The sequence below is a fragment of the Armigeres subalbatus genome, chromosome 3 (genome assembly GCF_024139115.2).
Source record: "Armigeres subalbatus isolate Guangzhou_Male chromosome 3, GZ_Asu_2, whole genome shotgun sequence".
Classification (NCBI taxonomy): Eukaryota; Metazoa; Arthropoda; class Insecta; order Diptera; family Culicidae; genus Armigeres; species Armigeres subalbatus.
The window spans coordinates 101,896,637-101,919,235 of NC_085141.1; positions in this window are offsets into that span (position 1 = coordinate 101,896,637).

The window sequence follows — 22,599 nt, forward strand, 5'->3', positions numbered from 1 at the left end:
TTCCAAGATCCTACAGAAATTAGAATGGTAAACTTAATTTTTCCTTCCTTCTTCAATCTGCCTCTTATTAATTGAAATTCGGATGAAAGAACTAATAGGATAGTAGATATCTCCAAAAAACTTTGTATATTTTTTTAACAACAAATGAAGTTATTTTGGATTTGAAATATGCTCACGAAAATCCTTTAACTTCTTTACTTTTTTCCCACTCTGTCCGTAATTGTCTTTTCATGATTATGCATACGTATTTTTTTTGTGTCCTCATTAATGAGGCTTTCGGCCCTGGGCCGGCTCACCTCGTGCATACGTATTCTAAACAAGGTTGAATAAGGCCTAATTAAAATTGAATTAAATACAAACATGTTTCATGCAAAATGTCTATTTATGTAGTCAAAATTGCTCCTGGATTTCATCGCATGGCTCCGATATTCATCCCATCAAAAACAAAGCAATAAAAAGGTATTAGATATATGTTGACAAAAATAAGTGACGAAATTGGCGCCGTATTTTTTGTTCGCGATGAGATGAATATATGTTCAGTGAGATGGAGATCGGAACAGTTCCCCTACATTATATCAGTGTTTGATGTTTTTCAAATTAAATAATGATGAACATGGAATAATAATTTTGAGCGTCACTGTTTGGTTTGTGACTGCGAACTGGTAACATTTAAATAGTGTTATTATTTATGTTTCAAGACCTAGAAAAAAACGATGTATAAAAAGCTGCAAATGCAACAACAATTTGAAGTTTCTGAAACAGTGTTAGGACTACGAAGAAGTCAAAGGAGCTGTCTAACACAAACCAGCAATAATCAATACGGAAGCGCAGTCCATCCCAAGTGTCTCAAGTTTAATATTATCACGGAAATATTATTACAAAAAGGCATTATTTTTGGAATTTTGAATCTCCGCAATCATCTTCAGATCTTTATATATTTTCCGCTCATCCGGATCATTCTGTACATATTTGGTTGATGTGGGGTTTCCATATACGATGGTTGAAGCTGGACCATTTTGTGCTAAACCTTTCAAAATATCTTGGGTTTAATTTTTCGCGTACGATTGACGAGTTGGCTTGATAGTAGATAACGAAAGAATTTTTTGTTTGCAAAGAGGACATTTTATTCAATTTTCTTCCATAATTTCCTATCTACTTTTCTCTTGACATACCTTTCCAACTACATTTCCCTTGACGTACCTCAAATCGGTAAGTTGAATCAAACATCTAGAGGACATCTTCACTCTACCCATGGAAATCAGAATTGTAAATAAATCAGATGTATGATGACTTTCAGGCAAAATAACTGACATTTGACTATCGTATCGTAATAATCAGTGACTTGATTTTGAAACTAATGAAACATTTACGTAACATACTAATGATTTAAAGTTTCAAAGTAACCTATTTATAATCGACATACAACAAGTTTTTAATTTTTCTATTTCAATCGATGTTGCAAGTGCTACTTGGGTAATACCCCGGACAACCTAGTCCGGAGGATGTGTAAAGATGACGTTGGCTGGAACGCCGTTTTATCGGCTATCGTCCAAATCGACTCGAAGCTACACAGAAGGGGGCGCATGTACTCAAGGAATGGCTAGTTCAGGCGCAAATAAGAGGTGGTCCAAGGGTTCGGTGTCGGCTTCATGGGTCATACCGGTACCCTGTGGTCGAACTCGATTCTTTTATCTAACAAGTGGCCGCGCGAAGAACAACATGGTATCGTCGCTTTCGCGGCGTCGTTCAGCCGGGCGGGTTCCAAGCCCGAGAACGGAAAGGGGTCCTCGTCAAGGCTGGGGCAGGCTTAGGCACCGCTACGGCAAGTCCCTCTGTGTGTTGGCGAATTGGCCCTATCGCAGAGAGGTCAATTTGGGGTGCATACGGCATCATCATTCTTGATACCAGCCGTGCAGAAAGAAGCAGGCGCGAAGTCGACCCTTCCCGCCTTCCGAGGACATAAAGAGTGGTAAGGCCACCTGGGAAGCCGACAATGCGCTGGCACGATACTATGGTGTTCTTCCAAAAAAGCGAGTCACGATGTTCGGTGCTGCAAGGACACGCAGCTAACCTCGAGGGTGCGTTGTGCACTGGCCCCCCTTTGAAGCATTACTTTCTGGTTGTACCGAAGGGATGATGGGCTTGGCAGCAATGTGAACAATTTAGTGGGTCGGGGATGTAGTCCTGCCTCCTTCGTCCCTAACCCCGCACTTCCTGGACGTCCAACCCAGGATGTCTGTTGAGCAGATTCCCCCTCCATTGCTTAGGAAGAAAAAAAAACTTACACACACAGACATCACCTCAATTCGTCGATTGGTATATAACACTATGGGTCTCCGGGCCTTTTTATAAAAAGTTTGGTTTTGGAGCAAACATATAGCCTTTCGTTGCACTTAGTGTACGAGAAAGGCAAAAATAGATTTCAATACATGATACCAGATCGTTACGAATCTTTTCCGAAAAAAGTTTAGACAAAAATTTGTTATGTAAAGCATTAACTTCAACAAGTCACCAAAAATTAAAGTTACAATCATCAAATTGTGGAATCAGTTCATTTAGTATATGTGTGAAATAAAAAAAAACGAGTTTTGAGAAACGAATTTTTTTGAGGTTTTGTCCGGGTTTCCGCCAGTGTGCATACAATAAGATTTGCTGATGAGGATTTCCCTTATGGAGACGAGCCAGCCTAGGGCTCCCCAACAATAACCTGTCTGATTCTATGATCAAGACCAGACTCCCCAGCTGTAACAAAGAGGAAATTCTCTACCGAGCCAACCATAACGAAGCGGAACCACCGCAGATCAAGTCAAGTTCGTAAGTTGTGTAAAGCACAGATTAAATGAATGCCCTGCCCCAACATTCATTGTCTTCATATTTTTACATCCGCGTAGCATTTTTCCCATGCCAATGACATTCTCAAGATGTTGAGTTTGCTTAGCTTGTCAGCATCAACTTAAAATACTTGACCTTCGTAATAGTATGAGGCCATACTCTTCCAATCAATATGCTTGGAAATCATGGAGATTTTCTTTTCACTTAGTTACTTTTTTTTCATTTTTTTCCCTAAAGTGAATAATGATAATTACCTTTTTACAATCCCTTCAAAAGCTACCGCTTTAATCAATTAATTAATGACCTCTCGTTTCGCTCGATCATATTGGTGGTAATGTTCGCGAGGGTCAAACAGTTTTGATTGTCGGCAATAACGTTTTGAGCCGCTCAATTGCAATTATAACAAATTGATGCATTTGCAGTAAAATTGTATGTTTGTGCAAGGTCTCAACGAGCGCGAAGGAATCAAGACCGTTCAGTAACGGAACTTAGCCGTTTATTGGGAGTCTTGATCTGTTTATCCAAAACGAAAATGTTACTAAATCAGATATTCTTGAGCAGCTTATGTTACACATATGTTAGGTGAACTTTTTGCAGACTGTTATAAACAAGATCAAGCCTATAAAGTTTCATTTAATTTCCTACCAGTGACAATACCTTCATTATGTACGAAAAAGTTTTGGGATACTAATGAAAATTGGCCAATAATTGGTCACAGTTTTAATGAGCATGATGCTCGCACTTTTCAAAGCTATGAACATTGCAGAGCGGTCCTCTAGCAGCCCAAAGCAAGCCTATTTAGTAACAACAGCTCATAGTTGCTCAAGCTTATTTTTACAGGAGGGAGATTTTTATACCATACGTTTACAGTATACGTGCAACCTGGTGCAACATAAAGAGCATTCAACTAGTTTTTCATTTTCAATTGGCGCTTTGATGTTGCATGAAGAAGATGAAGCTGAAAGCTGAAGAAGAAGCTGAAAATATTCGCACGGGAAACCATACGGAGAAAAGTTTGAAACTTTTCTAAAAAAAATCTAGAAGCAATTCAATAGTAACAGTAATATTTTTTTTTCAAATCTCTTCAATGAAGTATTTTTTAAAAACAATTAGTAGGGCTCACCGCCTTCTGCAAAGAATTGTCTTGCCGTCGACCTCCGGACGGGATGGACGAAAACGGGATCGAGACCGGGCTGCATGTCGCTTACGAATCGGCAACACACGCGACTGCACTATTAGACGCTGCTGCTGGCGACTTAAAAATGGCCTTCGTTGGTCTTATCACGTTACTCTTCCTTTCAGCTTTTAAATATGTATTTCTGAATTGGCTTATTTCGAGTCCTAACGGTAAAGATTTGCGCACTGCTCCAAATTAGACAAGATGCTCAAAAATACACGACTATTTCGCAAATTTCTCTTTACCGGCTAAATTCTATGTAATAGTTACCAAAAAGAATTAGTCTTGTCGAACATGTTGCGGAAAACGGGTATGCTCGATGTCTTGTTGGCTGTATTGAACTTTTCTCTTCTCGAGAGCCGTAGAACAAATAGGCATTAGTGGTAACCATTTTTTCGTCTCTCCAACAACGTTGTCCTTGAGCTGCACCGATTGCATAGCTGATCGTTGTCAGTTATACCAATAAAAATGCATAATTTGGCATTTCCTCGTTTTATTGTTTCTTTCGACCGCAATCGCTCTCGCCTCGCTGAAACATGGATTTAATACACAAGATTCGGTAACCGCTATCATGCTTTTCGCGACTCTGCACAAGACGCTCGGTCGCCGCCTTTCTACCCAATCGCGCCGCGTTGATCCGGGTCCACGATCATATCAGCAACACCGGTGATTCCGATTCGTTAGTGTTGATTATTCTGGTCTACAGATTTATCATGCATTTCATTTTCCATAATGACCGGTTTGGTAGCGACTGTATTTGTCCGGTTTCATTCAATCGAGCAATAATGTAAATGCGTTTTTCTTCATTCCGCTGTAAACGATTGGTTTATTTTTTGCTGAAACTTATTTCGGCCTCTGAGGAGTCGATGAGGGCGTTAAAAATGTACTAAACAAAGCTAATAGCGGTCAGTACTTCTTTCTCGGCCACTTTGCATGCTATCTCTTGCCTCAGTTTCGGTATGCGCCAAAGTGCCACTAGTTAGATCAAAGGCGTGAATTATTATGAAATATTTTTTCCAACTTTCTATGCTTGGTTGATTTTTTGCCGAATTGGAGCGATTTTTCATGATGCGATGGTAGTGATAGTGAGAATGAAATTTAATGCCTATAAAATCGAACAAATTGAGTTGTTGTTGAAACTGGTGGGAATTGAATATATTGTCGGTTTCGCGCAATATAAGCAAAAGCTGAAATCAGTAAGTTTATAGAAACGGGGAATTTAAAAAATAGCATTATGTCATTAAGCAAACAGGGAAACAAAAATTAAGCAATTACCGTTATTCCGTAGGTTGTACAAGTCAAGACTATTGCATGGAAGTAGTTGCACTTGCCGCCATAGTCATAGCCATCTAATGCCTGGGGACTAATCACTACTTCTTAGATGGAAACATGTACATATGTATTCTCTGAAAGCCCAAAGAACTGGAAACATGTGTTCTCTAATAGCCCATAGAGATGTTGTTAGTTAGAAATGTAAAATAAACAGAGCATAGATTGATAAACGAAGTAGAAAGTAAACGAGTCTGGAAGTACAATGGAAAACCTGGGGCCTCGTTGCGCATCTCGACTCGATAGCACTTTTTATTCGACAGTTCACATGATTTGTGTGGTTTTTTTTAAGAACGAGGCCACCAAATGTTCGAGACGATACGTCAATTAGTGAGTTGATTGCGACGCCATACACTAGATCAATTTTTATGCAATCACATTAGCAGAAAAATATATTAAGCTCTTTTAGTGGAATGTATTAAACCGTCTAAGACGAATTAAGTACTGTCCATTTAATTCCACTAGTTAATTTTCGTAATCTTTGCAGATACGTATTTCGACCACAACTGTGTGGTCGTCTTCAGTGTCTTGTACTTGACTCGACATTTAGTTTAGGACATTTACATTTACTTTAGGGACATTTAGTCGAAAATTAATTTTCAATCCACTAGAGACGTAGGACATTTGGTCGAATGGATATTTAGTCGAAATCAGATTTTGGAATGAAGAATCTTCGTACATTTGGTCGAATGAGGTTTGGTCGAAAGGACATTTCGTCGAAAGCGGATTTTCGAATTGATAATCTTGGTACATTTACTCTAAAGACGTTCCGTCGAATGGATATTTAGAAGAAAGGAACTTTAGTCAATAACAATAAAAAAAACGTTACGTAATAGACTAGATAGTACCTACGCCTAGTATAAATAGTATAAGTTGCTATCATTTTCTTCAAGTCGAGTCAAGTACGAGTCACTGAATACAGCCTTTCTGTTGAGGTCGAAATTCATATTTGTCAGAGGTACAATAAAGTGGTGGAATTAAATGGAATTGTATGAACTTGTCTTATAACAAGAAAGTTAAAAAAATTGCAGTGTTTTTAAAAGTCACATAAGTATTGCTCCAATATTGTCCAAAGAATGATGGGATCATAAAAAGAATAAAAAATACGAAAACGGTTAATATTCCATGAATATTCTCGACTAGATATTGACTTTGGCGAACCTCTCTAACCGAGTACGATGAATACAACGAAATGTTCCAAAACCGACTACGATGAAGTATTAGCTCAGGAGAAAACTTCCTTACGACAACTGAATTCCTCTAATCAGTTTATCCATGTATCTTGTGGATTCTTTATTCAAATTTAACCAAAAATCTATTGACTAACTATCCATTTAACTAATTACCTATTATCGACGAAACACTTTCGACATTCGACAAAATCTCGCTTAACTTTTCAAAAGGATCTAAGTAACTTTTTTTTCATGAATTAATTTGAATAGCGCAATCATCAGAACATCATGAAAGCTTTTGATTGCAGTATTCAAATCAATTCATGAAAAAAATGTTACTTAGGTCCTTTTGAAAAGTTAAGTGAGAAATGTCCATTTAACAAAATTTCTATTCCACTAAATGTCCATTCGACTTAATGTCCCTTCGACCAATTGTCCTTTCGACTAAATGTTATTCGACTAAACGTCATTCGACGAAATGTCTTTCGACGAACTGTCCCAAAGCCCTCGTCACTTACTATGAGGAACAGTTACGATGATAAAATATATCCTTGCTTCACATGACGTGAATGACCCATGCGGTTAAAACATCAAAAATAGAAAAAAAAACCCTTGCTTCACATCAGCTAGGATCCGGATTGGATCGGACAAGATATTTGGCCGAATAGGTTATTTGGCCGAACAGGTTATTTGGCTGAATAGGCTGACATTTGACCGAATATGCCATTTGGCCGAACAGGTTATTTGGCCGAATAGCTCATTTCAAAAATGAGAAATGAGGTGTGAAAATTAGGAAGTGCGAAGTAAAAGGTGGGATGTCTTACTATCCACTTCGCAATACACACTTTTCACAGTTAGAAGTAAGAACTTAGGAGTGAGAAGTGAAACGTCTCACTTCTCACTTCTCATTTCTCAATGTGAAAAATAAGTAGTGCGAAGTGTGAAGTGAGTCGTCTCACTACTCACTTTTTCCAGTGAGAAGTGGGTAGTGAGATGTCTCACTTCTTACTCCTCACTGTGAAAAGTGAGAAGTGAGTAGTGATACATCTCGCTTCTCAATTCGCACTACTCACTTTTTTACAGCGATAAGTGAGAAACTAGAAGTGAGAAGTGAAACGTCTAGCTTCTCACTCCTCATTTCTCTCTTCTTACTGTAAAAAGTGAGTTGTGTAAAGTGTGAAGTTGGACGTCTTTTCACAGTGAGAAGTATGAGATGAGAAGTGAGAAGTGAGCCGTCTCACTTCTCACTTATCACTTCTCACTGCGTAAAGGGAGACGCCTCTCTTTTTATTCATCACTTCTAACTTCTTATTCTCATTTGTGAGACGTCAAATGACACATTTGGAGGAATAACATATTCGGCCATAAAACGTATTTGGCCAAATAACATATTCGGCCAAATGACGTATTCGGCCAAATGACTTATCTGGCCAAATGACCTATTCGGCCAAATAACCTTTTTGGTCATAAAACGTATTCGGCGAAACAACCGATTGTATTTCACCGACAAACATAACGCGGAATTTTTTTTCCGCGGTACGACATTCCACGGAATGTACCAAATCTCCGAAACACATTTTGCGGAATGCACCTTTTTTCTGAAAGACATTTCATGGAATGTACCTTTTCACCGAAAGTCATTCCGCGGAATGCCATTTGGTGGAATTCAGTTAGAATAATTATTATTGAAATATTTACCGATTTCTGCTTAATTACATGCAATCCGGGCTAAACTCTTTTGGATTTGAATCACAATCACAGCAATGAAAGAAGGTAATAATTTCTTTGAATGACCGCATGCGATCGTTATACCGTAAAGTCAGGGAAAAATGCCTTCTTGAAATGGACACGATGGCTTGGTATAAAGAAAAGAAAGAAGGTAGTCTCTTCTATGAATTAACGCGTCTGCCCGGTAAAAAGCAAAGGGAAAAGATAATGTCTACTTTGAATGGATGCGTCTGACCGGTATAAGGCGAAGGGAGTTGATAATGTCCTCTTTAAAAGAACGCGTCTGCCCGGTATAAAGCGAAGGGATGAGTAACGCCTTCTTTAAATGGATGCATCTGCCCGGTATAAGGCGAAATGAGATGATAATGCCTTCTTTAAATGAATACATCTGCCCGGTATAAGGCGAAAGGAGTTGATAATGCCTTCTTTAAAAGAACGCGTCTGGCCGGTATAAGGTAAAGGGAAGCGTAATGCCTTCTTTAAATGGAAGCGTCTGCCCAGTAGAAGGTGAAAGGAGGAGATAAAGCGTTCTTTAAAATAACGCGTCTGCTCTACATAAGGCGAAGAGAGGGGTAATGCCTTCTTTGAACGAATGCGTCTGTCCGGTATAAGGCGAAAGGATGCATCTGCCTCTGCAAGGTAGGCGAAAGAAGGGGTAATGCTTCTATAAATGATGGCTCTGCCTGGTACAAAGCGAGGAGAGGATATAATTCCTTGCTCAAATAAATACGTTTTCTCGATATAAGGCAAAAGGAAGAAATAAAGGATTATTCATAAAAACGCCTATCCGTAACAAAGTAAAGAGAGGAGTCCGTCTGCCAGATATAATGAAGGATTTGTAAGGGGCAATTGAAATTTAAAAAAATACTTCTACATGTTCTGGGAGGCCTTCTTTAGCCGTGCGGGAAGATGCTGCCAAGCAAGACTCAGCATAGACTAGGAGGCTGGGTTAAACTTCTGAGTTCAACGGTCTAGGAAATTTATCGGTAAAAACTTGTCGACTTTTTAGACATAAAAGTCTCTGCGGAACGTCTTAGTCTCGTGGTTTACGAATTCAAAAAAAGGTAACTAGGCTTAGAATCCTCTTAGGTAATAATTGTGGAAGTGCTGAATGAACACTAAGCTATTATTATTAATATTCCGCGAAATGGTGCATTCCGCGAAATAGCACAATCCGCCAAAAATCATTCGGCGAAAAGGTAAAATCCGCCAAATGTTGTACCGCGAAAATTTACAGCCCGCCAAATGTTATTCCGCGTAATATTCAACCGCGAAAATGAATTCTTCGAAATAGTTTTCGGTGAAATGTTATTCAATCGAAATAACCTATTCGGCAGAATGACCGTTTCGGCCAAATGACTTTTTCGCCAAATGATCTTTTCAAACCGTCTAAGACGAATTAAGTACTGTCCATTTAATTCCTAGTGGAATTAAATGGACAGTACTTAATTCGTCTTAGACGGTTTAATACATTCCACTAAAAGAGCTTAATATATTTTTCTGATCTTTTCAGCCAAATGGTCTATTCGGCCCAATAACCTATTCGGCCAAATGACCTATTCGATTATATGACCCTTTCCACCAAACATCTTTAGGCCTATTGGCCTTCGGCCAAATGGCACTCGGCCAAATGGCACTCGGCTGAACGGTATTCGGTCAAACGGCCCTTCCCGTGTTGCCCCTTCCTAGATGTCAACATGCCTTTTCGTAGCCTGGATAAATGATTTGCCTAAATCTACGACATCTGTTACAGTTTTTAACGATCGAACGAAAATTACATAATCATTAATCGTGTTGAATCATTTTAAATGATAAAATAATAAAATCAACATCAATAATGAGCATTTTTGTTTTATAACATTGCTCCCGCATATCGCTTCCCGCAAAATTATTTACCGTTCTTCTTCTTCTTATTGGTATTACATCCCTACACTGGGACAGAGCCGCCTCGCAGCTTAATGTTCATTAAGCACTTCCACAGTTAATAACTGCGAGGTTTCTAAGCTAGGTTACCATTTTTGCATTCACATATCATGAGGCTAACACGATGATACATTTATGCCCAGGGAAGTCGAGACAATTTCCAATCCGAAAATTGCCTAGACCGGCGCCGGGAATCGAACCCAGCCACCCTCATCATGGTCTTGCTTTGTAGCCGCGCGTCTTATCGTACGGCTAAGGAGGACCGTTCTTCTTACCCGGGTAGAAGCCATGAACAGAATAACAAAACATGATTTGGCTTGATTGATATAAGAGATAAATGAACAGGCAACACTATCAAAAATTTGCTCCGAAATATCATTTAAATATCAAGATATGCTATGGATAAGAACAAACTAATGGCACTTGATATCGATCACTTATTACAAATAACATATCTTGATATCCTCATGATATTTGAGTTTAAAATATTGATATTGTCGTCTTTTTTTTTATCTCTTATATCAATCATGTCCATATCTCATTTTGCTATCTTATCAAAGTTTGATATTATTGAGCTTTTTTCGTCTACTCGGGTACAGTGACAAATATAACATGGACATAGTTGATATCGTTACCAATTAACACTATGTTCTTCCAACAACCCGCATAAATCAAAACGATGGCCGAACTATTATTGGGATAATAATGGTTTTGAACCATAATCATACTGTAGTCTGATAACATTTTTACAATAGTGACTACGGCTTTCGAAGACCGGACAGAATAAGCAACGGGTTATTAAGAATGTTGACCGTACTAAAATCGATTTGCTTCATAAATTTTTAGAGGAAACATTTTATAAATATTATATTGATTATGGACCGTAGACCTCATTGATTAAGGTCAAGGTAATTGTTTTACCATAAATATATTGTTCGATCAACTTAGTGTTAATGGGTAACGATATCAACTATGTCCACGTATATTTGTCACTGTACGAAGTACGGTAAATAATGTTATGCAGGAATACATATTTGGCCATACAAATATTTAAATACACTTTGTCTCGGATTTTGTTTGCAAAAAAACTATATTTTGAGGGGGCAACAAACCAAATTCGGATAATTTTGAGGATTTTCAAAACATAACAAATCCAAGGAGTTTTTTTTTATTTTTTTTCATTTTAATGTTTATTTTTTATTGCCGCCCCCCCCCCCCCTTGACCTTTCGGAGACCAGTAGGGCAGAATGTTAATTAAATATTTGTAACGGCCTTATGGTAAAACAATTTCCTCGACCTTAATCAATGAGGCTCACGGTCTACGTACCATAATCAATATAATATTGATAAAATCTTTCCTCACCTCAAGCAACGATCTTTCACATAAGTTTCCATACAAGCTTTAAATTACACGTGCACAATGAGAATGGCGAATCCCTAGTGGCTTAGGAAGCAGGTGTCATCCGTGGAATGAGCAATTATGGCGTACTGATGCACGCGAAAGATGTACTATACGTTCCGACTCTCAGGGACAACCTCAGGGACAACAGCCAAATCGGCTAAATTTCAAGAGGATTTGTAAAATGGCACTTGCAATCGTTTATGCATAGGGGAGCAGAAGAGTCAAAATTTGATTCACTCTAACCAGAACCATTAACATACCGCTTGACTTTATCCGTGACGCCGTTCTCATTTGGAGAAACAGTTTGTTTGGCAATACAAGATGTATCTCGGTTCATCTGTATTTTTACCAACTTTTGGTGAATGCATTTTGAGCAATTCAGGTGATTGTAATTTGGGCGTTTGTTATTGAACCATCTGAACACCTCAACAGGAAAATGTTCGGACAACAGCGACTGCAATATTACTGCTTTAGATTGTTACCTTTATAATGTCACGCGCTGATACTGCGTGCAACAGTTGATTTGGGCCCAGTCTACCTCACTGAACTGGGTTGTTAAAACGAACAGCTTGATTGAACTGATTTTGCATTGTACCGTGATTATTATAAACGAAGGAAACTTGTAACTGAACGATACAATAATTTGAAAAGCTGTTTCGAAATTGGAAAAGCGTTCACGAGCGGTAATTGTTGTGAAAGGGAAAACGTTTTGTTAGGATCCGGAAAGGTCTGTTGATTGTAGCTAACTAAACTCTAGAGAAACGAAAGGGACCAGTTGATTGTTTATCATTAGTTGCATCATTCTATTGGTTACGTCCATAATCTGCTGATTCTAATGTTGCATTTCTGATAATGTTATTTTACTTAAATGCGATCACCACAACAGTTTGAATTTTGATTGAAAAACCTTAAATCCACTTCTTACGATATGAAAATAGAATCAAGAAGAAAAAACTTTATTTTTATTTTTGGTTGCCAGTTTTTAATACAACTTGACTGGCAAGCCGGAGAAAATAAAAGATTGGATAAGCACCAATGCTATCTTACTCATCAATATCTTTATTGTTCTCAGATGTTCTCAATGTCTTCTGGCTGGTTTTGCAACACTAAAACTACATTTTTGTTGTTCTCTTCAAACATACTGAACCATTCAGTCATTCGAATGCTGGCCGATTAGACTCCATTCATTCAATAATCTGATATTGAAATACACCTTTTTCAAATCTTTGATACATCGAGACTAATGTGATCAAGGCCCTGCGTGAATTTCGTTTTTGTTTAAGCTGGTTTGATCCACTCTATCGTAGTTTCATTCATATTCATATACGCACTTTTGTGTTGCTTCCTCGTCTCTTTCGTTCAGAACTGCAATAATCGTTAATTGGGCATAATTGTAACATTATTAACTGCACCCTATAAAAATCAGCATTACAACAGCAACCACGAATCACCGAAAATTCTGTAATTGAACGTTAAGGCCGAAGCGATGAGAGAATTTCCATAAGGTCGAAGCTTGTAAAAAATGTTTACATATGTGTTTACCGGAATTTTCTTTTGCTGATTGTATATGTAATAAAAACATTCGAATGGTCAACAACCTTTGCAATAGTTTGGTAGTGCGAATCTAATAGTGCCGGCAAAAACAAATAGGCTCATCGAAACGTGACTGACGGGTTGCCGCAGTCGCAGACCACAGTATCGTTTAATTGCGTAAAATTTCAACGCTCATTTCGCACAAACAATAGTCTGAACTCTATCTGGGTTACATCGTCCCAGCAATAAACATATTGAATTCAACTAATTGTAACAACAGTAGAGCTCAGCTGAATCACTACCAAGCAGTCAGATGTCGATAATAGGCACACCATCAGTATGATACTTAAGGTTCATTACCGCACTACAGAATTGTTCATCGGAGAAACCGAAATTCAAACGAACGTAAAATTGAAATTGGGCCACTGATTTTGAATGGGAGCGAGACAACGTGTGTAATATGTCTTGAACCGTAAACAACATTAGCTAACTATCGCAATTGATCATCTTTTAACTTGTGCCTTGCCATAAGGTGCCTCTTCTGTTATTGTTTGGGTTCAGTCAGGATGGACTAATAGCTTCATAATTTGTTGTCATTACAGACCTTGTCACTAAATTCCCTACAGTATTGCTTGGTTCCGTAGTAACACTTGCCTCAATCGAGCAACTTGCATAATTCACCTTTTTCCTTGCCTCGTTCATTGGTCATAAAAAGATTTATCACATAATGAACGCCTGCATGACTTACTAGAATTGTCTGATCGCATTAGCAAGCATAAAAAGCATTATTAGTCGATTAGATGCAGTAATGAAAGTGCATGTCTGTACTGCAAGGAGGTGAACGAATCACAGCTCCGTGGATAATTGGAAATAGGAACATATTGGTAGGTCATCTCGATAGCCATATGAGGCGCCCCAGACAAATCCATCTAGAGATAGTGGTGCTACTCTTATGAAATAAATATAATAAAGAGAATATGAAGGTAGAATGTATGAATTTCAAGACATTGGACTCCCAACGTAAGTGGCGAAACCTCAAAAAGGCACCCTTTTCTTACTGTGGAAAATAATATGTGCAATAATTTACATTTACATCTATTTTTTTTTCTTCAAAAGAACTGGTAAGAGTTAGAGATCTGATTTTTTGTAAAGTGTCAAGAAATCATGCGCTATAATCCTTAATCATAAAGACATCCGTTCGGAAATACCTCTGCCAAACTGCACGAGTTGCGTCCAGAAACAAGCCTGTCAAATTGCGTGAGAAAAAACAAAAATCTAAAATTTGGTTCTTAATTACCAGACTTGCCCCAAAAAGTTTAGTAGCTTCAGATGCATAAACAGTCTAGATTTTGAGATTTGAAAAAAATCAGAAGGGTTGTGGACAAGACACGACTGCAAGGTAGGCGTTGGACAACGTAAGGACATCGATACGATGTTTCTGCCATAACTAAGCAACTGTGTTTTGTTCATTGAAGAGATTTCTTTCGGATCAGCTTTCTTTGGTAGGGTAACGGTACCAATAGTGGAGGTATTTGGAGGTATTAGTAGATCCACAAAAGAAAATATTTTTCAAAAATTAATAATTATGGGAAATTTACTGCCTAAATATCTTAGTCAATAGATAAACTAATAAATTTGCTAACAAAAATGAGATTGATGTCATTTAACATCAACAATTACCAAATATTGCTTGTCTACGGCAATGAGAAGGCAGACTCGCTGGCAAAGGTGGTCCGTCAGAGTACTCTTCAAAGTTGACAAAGAAATTGGACACATAACGAACTTGGACGGTGGCCATTTTCCATAGTTCCAAAAGTTTCTGGGCGAGCGTGGTTCAGAGGTAAGTACTTAAGTCGAGGCTTCATTCGCGTGATGTCGAGGCTTATGCCCAATCACTATTCACTAAACGCACATATGTACAGAATAAACCTTGCAGGCCATTTAGAGTTTTCTTTGTGCTTCTGACATCAAAATCTAATATTTTGTTTTTTTTTAGTCTCTGCTTTTCTGTTCCGTAGAGCTCCGTAGCTCTGGCCATCCGGAAGATGCTCCCAGTCGAACCATTCCTCGAGCACGACGACACGCCACATCGTCCCTGACGCCGAATTACCGGATGAGAAGCTGAAATTTCCTGATCCCAAATCCTAAGCCCCGTCCATCCTTAAACATTGTAAACTAACCTCGAGTCACCACGAGTACGCTGGCTCCTTCCCCTCTCTTATTAACTGTATAATAAAATGATATTGATTGTATATATCACAAAGAACCATGGCTCCGTAAAGAGTTATACACGCCTGAGCCTACCAAATAAACGAACTTGGGAAAAAAATATTGCTTGCATCGCTATGGGCGCACTGTTCTTTTATTGGCGGTAAAAATTAATTTTGGTTCCCATAGTGGTGCTATCCATTAGTTTCTTATGGGACTCGCCACTATTGGTACAGCTGCACCACTATAGGTGCAAGAGAGTCAATTTTGTTAAGGAAAAACATTGTTTTCAATCGTTTTTCAAGCGAAATCTTACGATAAGTTGCATTTAACAGGATATTTAAAGCACGACGCATCAACTGAAACCATCGTAAAGTGTATAAATATGATAAATCTCATTAAAACCCCACTACCTCCACTATTGGTGCTACCTCCACTAAGGGTACGGTTACCCTATAAATCTTGAAAAGAACCGATTTATTTTCAATAATGCGTCTTCCTTATCTGGATGGTGTCTTTATGTAATACGGATAGGGTGAGGGAAAACATCGAAGGGCGTAGTGCAAATCGGTAGTGGCGCACCAGAACGGGCTTGACGACGGTTGAACGGCGGCCAATTGGTGGCCGATCGAAGAATAATGACGGCGTGAAGTCTAGACCAACATTTGAAAAGGGCGTAACAGCCAAAATTTATTCCTTCTGATGCTTTGTCCACATATATAGCTTTATATGCAGGCAAAGCATCAGAAAGAATAAATTTTGGCTGTTATGCCCATTTCACATGTTGGTCTAGAAGTAGCGTGGGCGGGCAGAAGTGAGCTTGGTAGCCGCTGAATGGCGGCACGTTGACGGTTGGCTGGTGGCTTGTCGAAGAACGGCGATGGCTTGCGGGAGACAGCTCTGTAGCCGCGGAATCGCGGCTCGATGGAATCACGGCTCTGGGAAAACGACGATGGTTTGCGGGAATCTACTTTGCCGCGGCGGAATGGCGGCTCGATGATCGATTCGGATAACGGCGATGGCTGGCAAAAGCTTATGCGGCAGCGGAATGGCGGAATGCCGAGCGACGCCGATGGCGAGAAAACCGCTCGAAGGGTCTACAATCGCGGTGGTTGCTTTGGTTGGGGCGTCACTACCTTTCCCGATGAACCGCGACACCCAGGGACACCCGAATCAAGGCCTCCGAAACCAGTTTAGGTTTTTTTTTCGCGTGGATTTACAGAATCCATTTTTTTTTGTAAAAAACACGTCCTTTCTATCGATACTGCTAAGGAACACTCCTCTTCCCATTTTTTTACTCCCTACTAGCTGTTTGAGATACCCATTCTTCACCCGGTTCTCACTCTCGCTACATCCGCCCAACTGCTACCACTATTCCACTTTGTCTCCAGTGTTTGGTAACCCACGTCACCACAGCCAAACGAACGATTTTTAAATTGACCGTTAATAGCTAATATAATAATTTTTCCCTACGACCCCACACAATTTGCAAAACAGTTACCGTTCGGTAACAAGGTCTATAAAGTATCGGTAAAATTATACTGTTGCTGTTCATGTTGCTTGATTCCGGCTATACCTATTTGCGATATTACCCATAGAGTTTATGTAGGAATACTTCGATTGACATTACATGGCTTGATGTCCTTTCCTGAAGCAATTTTTGCTCAACGAAGGCGACCGTAGAAACGAATTTTACTGGCTGCGCCATTGTCGTGACCCGAAAATCAGCATCTGAACCTCATTTCTCTCTCACACGATCATCAACACGGATTTAAAATATCTTACAATCTAAGGTAACTCGTTAACGTTTGAGAGAAATACACTACAAGAGTATTTTTTATTGGAACTGATTGCCAATAATACAATGCAGTATAATTTTACCAAGACCTGATCTTATCAACCACATTGAGGAGAACTGATCAATATCCAATAATGCGTCTTTCAAATCACTAACAGCAACCACTCAATAGTTTGAATTTGCAATAAAATTGTAGCTTGAGCTACTTTCACTGATTGCCAGTCGAGGGTACTTCAGCTGCCACCGTTGCAAAAATGCACTCCACCGTGCTGCTGCCACGACCGCAACAGACGCCATCGTAGCGAAACAAGCAACCTATAGGAGTACAGTGGAGTACATGTCTGCTTGCGTATAAATGTTTGCAGTCTCTCGCTTTGACGCGCGCTCGTGATTCTGCTTCCGATGGAAACTTTGCACTTGGTTTAACCTTCTCTTCTATAAAATTGTGGTTCTGGAAAGAACCGAATTATTTTCCATAAAGCGCCTTTCCAGTCTTGAGATAAAATTTCTCATCACTGCTACTGATGTCATCCATGCGAATATTTTTTCCAGCATCTCTCTCCGACGCGCGCTTTTTGCAACTTTCTGCGGTCGCCATGCGAATAATATGCACTTTGAACCAAATTCGTCCAGGCTCAACCTTCCCTTGTATAGAATGTTGGTTCTGAAAAGAAATATAGGCGCATCTACGTTACGAGGCATGGGTAGGACAAATAGGAAATGCCGATTTCGGCAACAGTTGTGGTAATTTACATTAGTGATTGGTAGGGTAAGACGGTATAATGCGCCCCAACTGGCCAAAACGCCCCCCTTTGATTTCTAGAAAACTATAACTAACTAAGAGTAAAAATCAGTTGGAACCTATACATATTTGTAAAACCATCATACTATGTGAATGTGGAAGTATTTTTCTATTACACAATGAAAATAATAGCAAAATACAAAAAGTTACAGTTTTGATGTAACTTTTCATGTTTGTTTACTCAACACTCTGGAGCGACTCTAGCATACTGTCCGCAAAACTTGCACAGGAACACTCAGTTGGGCAACAAAATAACGCTTCTCAGTCGTTAATATGATATAAAATTTCTTCCATCTTCAAAAATGTAACGATTTTCGAAAACATGTTTCACTGGCCAAAACGCCTCAGTGTAGGCAAGATGATATGCCCTTACCAACTGGACACAAGCGCAGCGAGCCTGCAGTAGTTGCTTCCAAATTATATGGACAATATTGAAATGTAATTGACACCTGCTTAAATGGACTTGCGACTTGTTGCATTTGTTGCATTTGCGACTTGTTGAACTACCAAATAACGCAAAGTTTGCATAAATTACGTTGAAAAGTAAAAAGTTACCAAGGAGTTGCCTTAGGGGGGGCATATTATACCGTCTTACCCTAGATGTTACAAATCTAGACTATTGTATGAAAGTAGCATCCCTTTCATACGTTACCACAGATGTTGATTTAAGACTAATCGCTAAATCTTGCACTCTCCAACAGTTGATATCTGTCCTGGCTACGTCCTTGCAAATGCTGGAAAAGAAAAGATGATTAGTTGGACACCTACTTAAGAAAAGTGCAGAGAACTCTACGACAATATAATCAATTTTAAAAACAATCATGGCTTGAAAAGATCTTTGCACTTTTTACAGTAAGAAGTTAGACGTCTCACTTCTCACCCCTTATTTCTCACTTATCACTTCTCACTGCGTAAAGTAAAAAAAGCAAAGTGATTATTGATTATTGTTATAAGAACGAAATGAAATCGAAATCAGGCATTAAAAACACTGTTTTTCTTTCAGAGAAGCTAAAGAAGTTTAAATAGAGTTCCTGAGGAAATTCCTCATGGAAGTGCAAAAGCTCCTCCTGTCATTCCTGCGAACATGTATCTAGAAATCCTTGCAGACATTTCTCTGAGAATTCCTTTGGAAATTTCCACGAGCATTCATTTCCTATGTACAGCGGTCCTTTCGGAGTTCTGCGAGAATAACTGAAACAATTACTGCGAAAATATCGGCTTGAATTCCTGCAAGAGATTATTCAAGAGTTGCTTATATTATTGAGGGGATTATTTGGCAATCCCTTCTAGAATTCCATTGAAATTTCGTGAATCCTGTGACACAGTGTTTTGGAATTACTGTGCATAGATTTCCGAAAAAATATCTTGAAAATTCCTTCGATAGTTTTCTAAGATATCTGCGAATTTTTTTTTCAAAAGTTGCTTCGGAAATTCCTTTGAGAGTTCCAGCAGAAACGCCTCTAAAAACACCAAATAGGTACCTACGAAAATTCGTTTGAAAATTCCTCTGGGAATTCCAGCGATGTTTCTACAGGCAGTTTTTGGGGGAATTCTTGTGGAAATTTCTCTGGTAATTGCTCAGTTATTACTCTGTATATTTAGCGTTAGCGTTAGCATTGTTACGGTATACTTGGTAGATTGGACACCAGTGATACTCATGTTTCTTTTGAAATCCTTATCCAGATTGCTATCAGAAATCAAGATGGGGAGTAATCCTTGATTTCAATCTAAGATAAAAATGGAAAAAGCATGAGGATTACTTCTCCCGGCCACGCCCATCTTTACCGTAACTAGGGATAGGGAAGGAAATGTTGATGCTGAACTTACTTAGCGAGAGGCCCCCGACTTGGCGACGCCCTCATAAGATCTACGGAGTTTGTGGTTGGGTAGGTCATGGACGTTTGCCTCAAGCTGACAACTCGACCCATTGCATATGTTGTTGTTTATGTGTTAATAAATAAAACTCTTGCCAGCCGGCTGTCGAAAGAGTATATAGTAATATCTATTTTATTTATACACAGATAGAAAAAGTTGTTGAAATTTACACGAAAGTAATGCACATAAAGGGAATGCCAAAAAGAGCGTAAATTTAAACGTGATTTTCGCCTGAATGTATGCGATTTCTATAGTATTATGCCACTTTTGATATGGGTCATGCAGTAGAAATTGACATAATGCTACATAAATTGCATACATTTAGGGCGAACTTGTTGGAAATGATCCATGTACGCCCAGAATAGTGTAATTTTCCACGTCTTTATTTTTACGCGCTTATTAGTTTTCATTATTTTTTTCTGTGTATGTTTGTTATTTAAATGTTTATGAACCGAATACTCCTCATTTTGAAACGCGCGAAACGATAACGAGCTAACCAAGCAAGACGAATCGACAACACCAACGCACTGGTGTGATGGTACCACGCCGGTGAAGAAACCGCGCCCCAGCACGGCCACACACCGAACTCGAGAGTCGGTAAACAAAAACAAATCAAATTGGGAAAATTTTAACCGCACTTGCTAAGTACTGGGTCCGGTCAGCCGAATGACGTCACCATCCGGATCTCCGGTTACCTTGGACCGATCGGGCTGATTCTTTGGCAACATGATAAGGGACCCCACCCTGGATGCACTGTCCAGAAGCACCGAACGCTACGGGAAGTCCACTTTTCGCGCACTGAAAAAAAAAAGAAATAATAGCGTCACCCGCCGACTGAACACCGATCCGGAAAAATCTCCTAATCTCGGGCGAATCGGGTCGGTTTTCACTGTACGGTCCTGTACGGAAACCTGGTCCCTGACGCACTGGCCAAATCTCGCCCGCCGGACGCTAAAAATGGCAGGTAACTTTTGGCCGAAAATCCACTAAATGGCTGACTACCAGCCGAAACTAGGAAAACACGCGACCGAAAAGCAAAACACGTCCGAACTGGATGTATACTCTGTATATTTATGCGAAAATTACTTCGATATCTTCATATAAAATCTATTGTAGATATCAATGTTTAGGATACTAAGTCCTAGATCCTCATGATTTCGACAAAATGAATGATTTGTGGGAAACATGATTACTAGTGTTGAAGCAAAAGCTGGAAACTAGACTTCTCATGAGTTAGGTATCTACAATAAACAGGGTGGGAAGTTAGTCGTTTGTACTGGGTGCGATCATCCATGGAAATGTGTTTCAGAATTACTGTACGATTTTATAAGAAACATTTCAAATTCTTGACACAGCGAAGAACTCCATGCGCAATACGACAGAACGCAACGAACAGAACAACTCATGTCTGTTTCTTTCATTGTTCTCATGATATTTACATTCAGTTGTTTATTCTGATTCCTAGAATGATTTTCAGTGACAAAAACTAATATGCGTCTATACTCGTCGGATCAATTAGGAAGCATTGCAAATGGATTTCTTGAGAATCTAGCTATATATGTAGACAAAGAATCAGAAGAAATAAATTTTGGCTGTTACGCCCTTTTCAAATGTTGGTCTAGAGTTGATGTCAAATTTATTCATGGCAGCCGCCATTATGGCTTGCGTGGAAAGCTGGATTCAGCCAAATGACCTTTTCGGCCAAATGTCCTTTTCGGCCATATGGCATATTCGACCAAATGACCTATTCGGCCGGATAACCCGTTCGGCCAAATGGCTTTCGGCCAGATGGATTTCGGCCAAATGACCTTTTTGGCCAAATGGCTATTCGGCCAAATACTTCATTCAGCCAAATGACTAATTCGGCCAAATGGCTAATTCAAGTTCCAAGCATTATGGTACGATTAAATTTAGTTCTTGACACTTGTTTTGTGATTTTTTATACATGATTTTTACTATTCTATTGAACTATTTAAAGTTTCCATCAAGATTCGTAACAGTTTCTGAGATGAGGACTTTTTCGTAGGGTCAACTCAATGTTTTATTGAATCTAAAGGTCTTAACCGACTAACATCAAACTGCATAACAAAAAAACAGATTAATTCACCTAGCGTGGGTGGTGTCTTTCTCGCGCATTAGAAAATTGAGAAAAACACATTAGAGAGGTTCGGTTTTGATTATTTTTCAACCAAAAAATGTTTTTACAATAACTCTGGAACGCAATGACCGATAAAGCAAATTTCAATAGGAACAACTAGAACGCATTCCGCGTCAATTGCAACTTGTTGCGAGCAAATCGGATGATGCTAAGTAACAATGATAAAATCGTGGGTAGACAAATCGGAGAGTGACAAAATCGATTCAATACTGTTATATGAAATAAGGCCGATACAAATATTTAAAAACAGTTATGTCTCCCCTCATCGGATTTTTAGTCCAAAAATAATATTTAGAGGATAATAATAAAAATCGGATAATTTTGAGGATATTCACATTTGTTAATCCGATATTTTGTTTTATTACACCACCACCTCAGTGTTATTAATTCAAGACCAATAAGGATGTTGGCTACATCCTCACAGTCGCTTTAGGATATGTATTTTTATATATGCAAGATCGCTTCAATATATGATCACATTTTGTAAATTTTATAGTTGACTATAAATTAAAAATCCAATATTATATATTTTATTACATTTTTGTGTCATTGAAACAGTCTGATGAAGAAAACAATCCCATATAGTTGAGCCCAATTACTTCACCAATGTTCACCTAACTTGACTAATATTGCCTGTGCCTAGCATCATTCTCCGGAACTAA